An 11,176-nucleotide genomic window follows, 5' to 3' on the forward strand; every position below is an offset into this window, starting at 1 on the left:
ACACACACACACACCCCACCACCACCAGCACCACCACCCCACCCCTTCTGAAATGAAGCCGTCTATGTCATTTGCCATATGGCATATTAATCAAAGGGATGAAAATAAATGATCTATCTATCTATCTATCTATCTATCTATCTATCTATCTATCTGTCTGTCTGTCTGTCTGTCTGTCTGTCTGTCTGTCTGTCTGTCTGTCTAATACATATTAGCACAACAGTGCTGGCGCTAACCCGGTCTATCATGTCACTGCTCTGTTAGCTGTACCTTTATCTTTCCTCTCACTGACGCTGATCTCTCTTCTCCAGCTTGATTTCATTTCTTCCAGCTTGCTTTCATCTCCTCCAAAATTCACACCCGCTCTCCAGACACCGCAGACACAAAACGCTTCTCCTGATGGTTTGCGTCGTTACCTACCTCTCCTGTGTGTTTTGGCCGTCAACAGAGGGCGGCGGGCCGGCTGACGCGGAGACATGATGCCGCTGTTGTCTGCCTCCACGGCGACGGCGAACACCAACCTGCGCCTGTCTGTGGTCCACACTGGGAGGAGGAGGGGGAGGAGGACGACGTGACGCTACGGAGGGGAGACAATCCTGATATAGATAGAACCTCCACGAGGAAAAGTGATGGCAGTCACATCCACATCAACAGGCTGCTGGACCAGTACATGACATGAGAACGGTTAAAGTCTCTTGAACACTATCGATCTCCACCACGCTCCCCCTCTCTCTTTACCCCTCTCCTGCCCCCACCCCCACTCCCCTCCTTCTCTATGGTTCACATTTTTTCATTTGTTGCTTATGTTACCAAAACGTATATTGATTGTTACAGCAGTGGGAAACAAACTGCTTCACTTCATGTCTTTGTGTCTCTTCACCCCAAGACATCGCTCTGGCTCCTTTTTGTTCTCTTTCTTCATATACCAAAACTAAGCTGCTACACTACACTGGGTTGCATAGTGTTAGTTTGAAAATGTTTGTCAGGGATGATATATACATGTAACCTATGCAGCTGTTTTACACTCCATCCCAATAACTTTTGTGTTATACCTGACATCGAGTTTTGTATGGAAGCCGGTAAAGGCCATACTCACAAATATTCCTCTGCTATTTTAAGGACCATTGTTAAGAGAGTAACATGTGCCAACATACAGGGGCGCACGGAGCGCATACACTCCGCCTGTAACAAACAAGCAGAGTGAGCTGAAGATGTGCTTAGATGTTGGTCAGGAGAACATTACAATACAGCTTCAAAAGGTCAGAGCTTCTCTCTGACGTGTTGCATAACATTGTCACATGTCCTGGATGTCTCCTGCATGAGACTATGCAGAGAAGCTTCTTTCTTACTACCTAGTGAACCCTCCAGTGCTCCTTAGCCATCATCTAAATTTGTCCACCACAGTTTTATAACAAACTAAAGATTTATTCACACTTCTCACCATAAAACCCACTGGTCAGGACTGGACACACTGGCCCACCTTTTTGAGAGCAGGAAAGACAAATTAGTCTCCAGGATTGCCAATACTTTCTAGCCAGGCACTCAGAACATGTGCATCTTGCTTGGGCAAATCATCACTATTAGCTCCCAACTCCTCCAACTTAACATTTAACCAGTATTTTTCAGCCGTTTATGTAATTCAGCTTTCAACTTACATATTTTACTTTTTTTTAATTCTGTACTTTTTTTCCATTTTGCATCAACAGTTAAGGCCTTTTTCAACAATTTCTTGCCATTCAACATACAGCTTACAATTTCCGCTTTTAATATTCAGCTATTACATGAGCTGCTTAGAGTCTGGGGGTCAAATGTCAAATGTCAAAGGTTTGGTGAACTCAAAACACACAGTTTTGGCCTTGTGAATATAATATCTCTGTAACACTGAGGGAATTTTTTTTGACCCACAAATCATGCTTTTGGCCTTGTGAATGCAATATCTCCAGATCTCCTCAGAGAAATCCCTTCAAATTTTGCACAAATGTCCACTTGGACTTACAGATGATGTGATTAGACTTTAGTGGTCAAAGGTCAAGGACACAGTGACCTCAGATTACACATTTTAGCCATAGCTCAATATTTCACATGGCAATTATGAAAACATTTCACACAAATGGTTAATATTTTATATGATTCTTGATAAACAGGGATGTATTCTGAAACTAGTCTGAGTGAGGCGGTAATTCCAGTTTTTCAGATAGTAGTTGTGACTCAACTCCAACAGAGTTTGTTGCAGCTCCATTTTAATTGTTATTTGCTGGCATTTAACAATGAGGCTCAGCTTCAGATTTCCCAGCAGCCAGCATTGCACTTTAGCTTCAGCTTGGGCAGAAGCAGCAATCCCACCGCAATTTCTCCTTTTACATTCCTTTTTTGTTAACTACTCCTGCATACTCTGTACTACATAAACTATTCAACTATCGAACCTTCAACTATTTGATTCTATTCATAATTTTTCAATAATAACTTTTTCTGCAATTTTTTTACAATGTAAGCGAATGGAGACGATGTTAGACTTCTTTTTTTGCAATATCTTTGTATATATTAGTTGTTGGGTTTTTTTTTTTTGATTGATTGATTGACGTTTTTTATTTTATGTCATTGTTTCGCCTGATGATGGAGAACATAATGTTAAAGAAGGGAGAGCTCCTGGCTTTAAAGTGTACCAGTTTCTTATATACACCATTGGTGCACCTGGACACACCATCAGTGATGTAACCTAGGATCACAGGGGGTTTCGGGTCTTTCAACAATCAGACCCCCTCCCCTAGGCGACCCAGCCAGGGTTGATCAGGCCCCAGCTTGTGTCCAGGTAGCGCTACTGCCCTACACGCCACGCCTCACACCTCCTGATCCACAGCCACCTTGATGCCACTCCTGCTGCATCAGTGGCTAACTTGATGGCCCCTCGCTGGCTGGCCCCTGTGATGCCAAGCATCTTGTAGGCCCTGCAGAGAGATTGGCCCACAAACCCTCGACATCCCACTTGAATGGGTTGGCATATCGCTCGCCACCCATTGCGGCATTCCTCCAGCAGCTGAGAATACTTCGCCCTCTTCCTCCCATTAGCCTCCTCCATCTGGTCCTCCCAAGGCACAGTGAGCTCCAAAAGGATCACTTGCTTGGAGGCCACTGAGGTAAGCACAATGTCTGGTCTTAGTGTTGTTTTGGCAACCACTTTAGGGAACTTCAACTGCTTGCCTAGATCAACTGACAGTTCTCAGTCGCGCGCCATTGCCAACAGGCCAGAGGAGGTGTTCCGGGCAGCTGGCGCTGACTTCTCCCCAGCTCTGACAAAGGTGGTGCTCTTCACTGAGCGAAGGCTCTTGCTGTGGCTAATCCCGATCCAGATATGTAGTTAAACATCCCATACCAGCTGAGCTGAAAAAGCCATACTGTGGATGCAGACAAAGGCTAAGTGATGGAGATATAAGCCTTTTCTACCATCTATCCTCATGGGAAATTTCAAATCCCTGGCTAACAAGTGTGATAAACTGGAAGCACTTGTGAAGAACCAGCAAGCATATTGTGAATGTAGTGTCACGTGTTTCACAGAGACCTGGTTAAACGACAACACTCCAGACCATTGTATGGATTTACCCGGCTTCACTGCAGTATGAGAAGACAGAGACGCCAGAGCAAGTGGGAAGAATTAAGGTGGAGGACTGGTTCTGCTTGTGAACAAAAGATGGTGCAACCCTGGTCATATCACAGTGATCTGCTTTTAGGATATTGAACTATTGGCAGTTGGTCTTAGACCGTACTATGTACTGAGGGAGTTCTCACACATCATCACCGTTGTTGTTTACATTCAACCACAAGCAGAGCCTGCTGTCGCGTGTGACGTCATTTACAAGACTGTTGCGAGAGTACAGACCAAGAACTCTGATGCATTCATTGCAATATTGGGGGATTTTAACCATGTCACTCTCACCTCTCACCTGACTGGCTTCACTCAGTATGTTGACTGTCCCACAAGAGAAAATAAGACATTTGATCTGTTGTATACAAACGTTAAGGAGGTCTCCACTGCTTCAGCTCTACCCACTTGGCAGATCAGATCATAATCTGTTTTTTCTTCAGCCTTCCTACAAGCTAAGTGTACTGAGGTAGGCTACAACCACGCGCATGTTCAGGAACTGTAGCCCGGAGGCCAGTGAGTGTCTAAAAGACTGTTTTGAGTACACAGATTGGAATGTACTGTTGGAGTCACAGGAAAATGATACCAGCAAGGACCCTGACCTTGATAGAATGGTTGAATGTACCATGGACTACATTAACAAAGACTGTACACTGCTTTCCAAACAACAAACCTTTGATCACCAGTGACATCAAGACCCTCCTCAACCAAAAAAAGGAGGCCTTCAGGGATGGAGACGGGGAGAAGCTCTTGTGTGTGCAACATGAACTGAAGAGGAGATTAAAGCAGGTGAAGGAGGACTACAAAAAGAAAGTAGAGAGGAAGCTGCAGCACAACAACACCAGAGAGGTGTGGAATCTGGCTATAAAGAGAAGAACAGCCAGGCAATATCAGGTGATGTGGACAAGGCCAATGAGTTCAACCTGTTCTACAGCAGGTTTGACAAAGTTTCACCTGTTCTCTCTCCCACTGCTTCAGCTGCAGCTTCTCCTATGGCATCTCCTTCACAACCTGAGACTGCAGCTGCAACTCCCTCCACACTGGGGTCAAGTCTCCTGTCCTTTACAACGGAGGAGGTGAGGGCGGAGCTCAAGAGGCCACGTCCTGGAACGGCAACAGACAGACGATGGTGTGTGTCCGAGGCTGTTAAAGGACTGTGAAGCCTAGCTGGCTGAGCCTCTCCAAAGAATCTTTTACTTAAGTCTACAAACAGGGAGGGTCCCTGTCCTGTGGAAAACATCATGTCTTGTTCTAGTTCCTAAAGTAGGTTGACCGGCTGAGATAAATGACTACAGACCGGTGGCCCTCACATCATGAAGACCCTGGAGCGGCTGCTTCTCCACCTTCTGAAGCCACAGGTTGAACATACACCTGACCCCCTACAGTTCCCCTACAAAGAACATATTGGAGTGGATGATGCTGTCCTTTACATGCTCCACCGGGCCCATTCTTACTTGGATGAGCCAGGTACTTACATGAAGATTATGTTCTTTGATTTCTCAAGTGTATTTAACACCATCCAACCCCCCATTCTTAAAGACAAGCTGCAAGAGATAGGGGTGGATCCCTGCTTCACGTCCTGAATTGTGGATTATCTGACAAGATGACCACAGTACAACAGGCTGGTTAACAGGGACAGGGATGAGCAGCACTGGGGCTCCACAGGGGACTGTTCTGGCTCTGTTCCCGTTCACCCTTTATACAGCAGACTTTAAATACAACTCTGAGTCCTGCCACTTCCAGAAATACCCTGAACACGGATGCCATCTACCTGAAGGGGCAGCGCTGGCTCTTTTTCCTCAGGAGGCCCAGGTCCTCAAGAGACTGGAAAAGCTGGTAAAAAAGGCTGGGTCTGTGCTTGGCAGGAGTCAGCGGTCCGGCCAAATGCTTTTCCTTGTGTCCTGTTGGCAGCCCAGCTGACTCCAGATTCTGGTCCCCAGTCAGTGCTCCAGCCGACACCTGATCCTGATTCCCATTCAGTGGTCCAGCTGAATCCTGTTCCTCGTGTCCTGTCGGTGGCCCAGCAGACTCCTGATTCTGGTTCCCAGTCAGTGGTCCGGCTGACACCTGCTCCTTGTGTCCTGATGGCAGGCTGGCTGAATCCTGCTCCTTGTGTCCTGTCGGCGGCCCAGCTGACTCCAGATTCTGGTTCCAAGTCAGTGGTCTGGCCGAATCCTGTCCCTCGCGTCCAGGTGTCGGCGAGAATCGGCCAACACCTGATTCTGGTTCTCAGTCATTGGTCCAGACAACACCTGATCCTGATTCCCAGAGACCCGGTCTTCGCTGTTGGCCTCTGTTTGCCCGACTACCGGGTCGCCCCACTGAGCTGCCCAGCCTGTCCATAAGGCTTCCCAGCCGCCCCCCTAAGTTGCCCTGTTCTCCCCTTTGTTCCTATCCCCTTTATTTTTTTATATCATTTTAAGCAGTCTCGTCACAAATATATCTACTACATTCTCTTTCATTTCCATATAAGTGTACACCTTCAACTATAATGGTGCCAACAGGTCTTTGAAACCTAAATAGAACTTCCTTTATTTTATTTACTTCCTTTGTAGTCAATCTGGCATCACAACATATTTTATCCTCCTCTACTATTTTTTTATCTATTTTATTTAGAACATAATCAATATCAGTTTGGTCTACATAATCCTGTTTATATAAGTCTTTATAAAAACATTAAATTCTATCTAATATATCAATCTGATCTGTAATTTTATAACCGCTTTTGCTGTCTATTAATTCTATTATTAAAGCTTTGTCTTGTTTTTGCTTTTCTAGCCCAAAGAACAAAGATGTACATCTTTCCCCCTCGGTCATGTATTTAACTTTACTTCTTATCATGGCTCCTTTGTATTTTTTCAGTTAAATATTATCTAAATCGTGTTTTATCAGTAAATAATTTGTAACATCATACTTATCAGTACAACTCATCATATTTATCTCATCGATTAAGTCCTGTCCTAATTGTGAATCCCTCCTTAAGCTTTCACCCTTTTTCTTCCTGCTATATTTTATACATGTCTTTTTAATGCAGGCTTTCAAATCCAACCACCATTCCCACACATCTTCATATTGGTCAATATCCAAAGCAGCAAATTTCAAAAGAGATACCATTTTCTATTTAAATTCGCTGTCCTCCAGCAAGCTGGTATTAAAGCACCACACCTACCCTCCAACCCTCTTTCTTCCTACTTCAAACTTGAGTCAGGTGTGATCACTGAAAGAGTTGAATATGTACTCACAGTGCAGTATGCTAGCCACCACTGGAAGAAGAGATACCAGACATAGATCTAATCTAGTTTGTTTTAATTTCCCCATGACCACCTGTTGTCTTGAAAAGCCTCTCACATTGATATTGTGCCTTCTCCAGACATCACATAAATTATGATCACTTAACTGTCAGAGTGTTTTCCTACTGACGTAATTTTTAAATGTATTATTGCTAGACAGATGTAGTTTACTTAGCAGACAATTAAACTCACCAACTATGCTTTAATTATTAGTAAGGATTTTATAAAGTTCCAGAAAGAAGCATTTTCTCATACACTCATCATTTAGAGCATACACATTTATCATTTATGATCTTGATGGACCAAGCGGAGCTCTGTGACAATATCTCTCTTGATGTTGTTAGGGCCCCTGTTACTGTGAAACAGCTCTCCAGTCCAAAGTCTCCTGATTTCTCTGACAGTGTTGTCGCCCCACTTACGTGTTTTCTTGGAAACAAAAGATGTCACTCTGCCACTTGTCCACAATCGACCCTAGTTTATTTATACATCGCAAGCCGCAGGGTCCAGGTGTTCAACCAGATCATTCCCACAAGTCCTCTTCTTTTTATCTTTCTTCATCTGTCTATCTGTCTTTGTCTGCCAATCTCCAATGACTCCTTTCCTGAACGGTGTGGGGCTGGCTTGATCCATGTCTGAATCAGACTCCAGGACCTCCCCTATGGACCCCAGATTTTCCCACAGAGGAGCGTAAACCCCCCACTGCTGTGGGTTCCCGGGGTGGCTAAGAAGCTATCTGTGTCAGATACAGAGGTTGGTAAAAACCGAGCTCTCGGTACCAGACCTGGACTGTTGCTGCAGCTTCATGTTATTACGCGTGATCATCTTCCCCTGGCCCTGGCGCCCAAAATACATTACTTCTCACTGGGCCCCACTTCAGCCTCCGACAACACGATGTCTGTTTCCACTAGGTCTGCCACTGCCCCGTCTAAACTGGAGCCGATAGGCATTCCCTGGAGGGCGGAAGCAGCGATCCTGCTCCCCTCTCCTTCTGCGTGCACGCTCCTCTCTCCTGGCGTTCCTCCGTCCATACTCTTGTGTGTTATCTCCGCCAGCTCCATAAATAGATAGATAGATACTTTATTTATCCTCTAGGGGAAATTCATATGTTCATTAGCTAATTGTTGATAATAATAACAATAATAACAATAATAATAATAATGATAATAATAAAACCAGTTAATAATAAATAAACAATAATAATTAGATTAGTCCACTTCGTTTGGCTGAGGTGTTGTACAGCCTGATGGGAGTGGGAACAAACGATCTCCTGAACCTCTCTGTTCTGCAGTGCAGTGAGATGAGACATTTGCTGCACCTGTAGCTGCATCTCTGTCCTGCCAGAATGTTGTGGAGAGGATGGTTGGTATTATCTAAGATGGCCTCCATCTTACATTGCATGCGTCTCTCCACAACAGTCCTGAGTGAGTCCAGACTCCTGCCAAGCACAGACCCAGCCTTTTTGACCAAATTATCCAGTCTCTTTGTGTTCATGTCTGACATGCTGCTGCCCCAGTGGACTGCAGCAGAAGAGTACACTGGCCACCATTGACTGATAAAATGTGCAGCATTTCACTGCAGACGTCAAAGGACCTGAGCTTCCTGAGGAAAAAGAGCCAGCTCTGCCCCTTCCTGTAGATGGCATCTGTGTTCAGGGACCAGTCCAGTTTACTGTCCAGGTGCACACCTAAGTATTTATAACTGTGCACCACCTAAATGTCCTTCCCTTGAATGTTGACTGGCTGAAGGGTGGGCCTAGACCAGGGGTCTGCAACTTTTACTATTAAAAGAGACATTTTTGGCCTCTCTCCCACAAATAAAAATCATCTGAAGCCGCAAAGCCTATTCAACCCTTAAAATTAAGATAACACAATGTTAAAGTTTTATATATAGTTAATACTAGTTTAACTAATAAGTTTATAGTTAGTTTATATAAAATAACTATAGTTTATTGCATTTATGAAATTATAGAACTACAAAAAAAAACTGTTGACATTTTATTACAGTTTTTACCTGTTTAACAAAGGAAAACACTTTGTAAATACTTTTTTTATTATTTAAACCCTGACAGCGTGTTTTTTTGTTTCTTTGTCAATTAATTTTTTATTATTTTGTGCGCGACAAGATTTTTAAGTTTGTATTTCTTTGGGCAGGTCATGCATGTCCCGTTAAAATATGGTTCATTTTTGAGAGCACAAGGGAGTTGACAACGACCACCTTGCCTCTCAGCGTGAGCCCCCTCCTTCTCCAAAATGCCAGCACACTGTTAATCTTGACTTTTAAAACAATTCTTGAATCCGATTATTATTCTGTTACCAGGTCTTTAACTGGGATGTGCAGTCAGTCTACAGCCCTGCTAAGCACAGCATGGTCAGCAGAGGGTGATCTAGACATTACAAAAACATGGCATCAGTAGCTAACGTCAGTGGCATAGAAGAAGTCAGTATATGATGCAGAAGTATACTGGAAGCAGAGAACGATCTGAGTTTGACCAAAGATCCTCTATATAGAAGATACCGCATAGAAGATTTAGGCAGCGCCAATGGTATGAAATGGGACACAGTTCCGGTCTCCTAAGTGGGCATTGTCCCCTCAACCCCTCCCTGAAGCCAAGGCAACTGGCATGAAATATGACAGTAGCTAATATTAAAATCTATCCCTGTATAGACTTACCTCTCTACATCCTTTTGGAAAGACAAGACAGATCTGTTTTTCTTGTTATTACAGCCTATTGCTGCACAAAGCTCGGGCATTTTTAACACTAATTTATGGATTACTTTTCCATACAACAATAGACGATAAAACATGGATACAGTAGAAACTTTTTTCATTGAAAAATACATACAAGGCAATTCTGACAGTTATTGGGTTGAAAATGTGTCTACATACATGGTGTTTTCAAAATAAGAGTTTACAAGATGCACTGTTAATTGATGCCTTTTTTGCCGCTGTTTTTTATCCACACTGTAAAAAAAGTTATATGTATATTCAATATACAGCTGGGGCTCCAGAAAAATACTGTAAAATAACAGAAAATAACTATCTCATAAAAATACAGTAATTTTCCATTATTAAAATACAGTTTATATCTTTAATTTTACATGAGATTTTCCATATTTTTTTTGTCTTTTTAATGTTTAATAAAGAATATTTACACGTGTAAAAACAATGAAAGGTCAAACATTGTTATAATACAAATAATAGGGCTTAAAATTGCAGTTATTAGTTGGTTTTTATTACATAAGTTTACATAAAAAAATGATAATAATAAAATGTAATAAAATAAAATGATATACCATACATTTGATGTATCTTTCAAAAAATGTCAAAAAATCTCCTCCTTGAACCATCACCTTACCGTGGTGGAGGAGTTTGAGAGTCCTAACAACCCTAGGAGCATTGTTGTCGGGGGCATTTTGCCCCTGGTAGGGTCTCCCATGGCAGATTGGTTCTAGGTGAAGGGGCCAGACGAAGAACGGTTCAGAAGAGCCCAATGAGCAGAACGATTAAGAATCTGTGTACCCGGCCCGGAGGGATACTGGGGCCCCGCCCTGGAGCCAGGCCTGGGGCCTGCGGGCAAGCGCCTGGTGGCCGGGCCTTAGCCCATGGGGCCCAGCCAGGCCCAGCCCGAACCGCCTACATGGGTTCGTCTCCCAGTGGGCCCACCACCTGCAGGAAGAGTCAGCGGGGTCAGGTGCAATGTGGATTGGGCAGCAGACCAAGGCGGGTCCTTGGCGGTCCGATCCTCGGTTCCGGAAACTGGTTTTTGGAACATGGAACGTCACCTCTCTGGCGGGGAAAGAGCGGAAGCTTGTGGAAGAGGTTGAACCATACTGGCTAGATATAGTCGGCCTCACCTCAACACACAGCGTTGGCTCCGGAACCCAAGTCCTTGAGAGGGGCTGGTCTTTCCTCTTTGCTGGAATTGCTCCAGGGGAGAGACGGAGGGCCGGGGTGGGCTTTTTGGTGGCCCCCAGGCTCTCTGCCTGTATGTTGGGTTTCACCCCGGTGGACGAAAGGGTTGCGTCCCTGCGCCTCCGGGTCGGGGATCGGGTTCTGACTGTTGTCGGTGCCTATGGACCGAACAGCAGTTCAGACTACCCGCCCCTCTTGGACTCCTTGGGACAGGTGCTGGAAAATGCCCCGAAAGGGGACTCCATTGTCCTATTGGGAGACTTCAACGCTCACGTGGCTCAGAGCGTGACCTCGAGGGGTGTGGTGGGGAGGAACGGCCTGCCCGATCTGAACCCGA

This window comes from Seriola lalandi, unplaced genomic scaffold (genome assembly GCF_002814215.2).
Source record: "Seriola lalandi dorsalis isolate HSWRI2012SDOR001 ecotype SW California unplaced genomic scaffold, Sedor1 jcf7180002055008, whole genome shotgun sequence".
NCBI classification, from domain to species: Eukaryota; Metazoa; Chordata; class Actinopteri; order Carangiformes; family Carangidae; genus Seriola; species Seriola lalandi.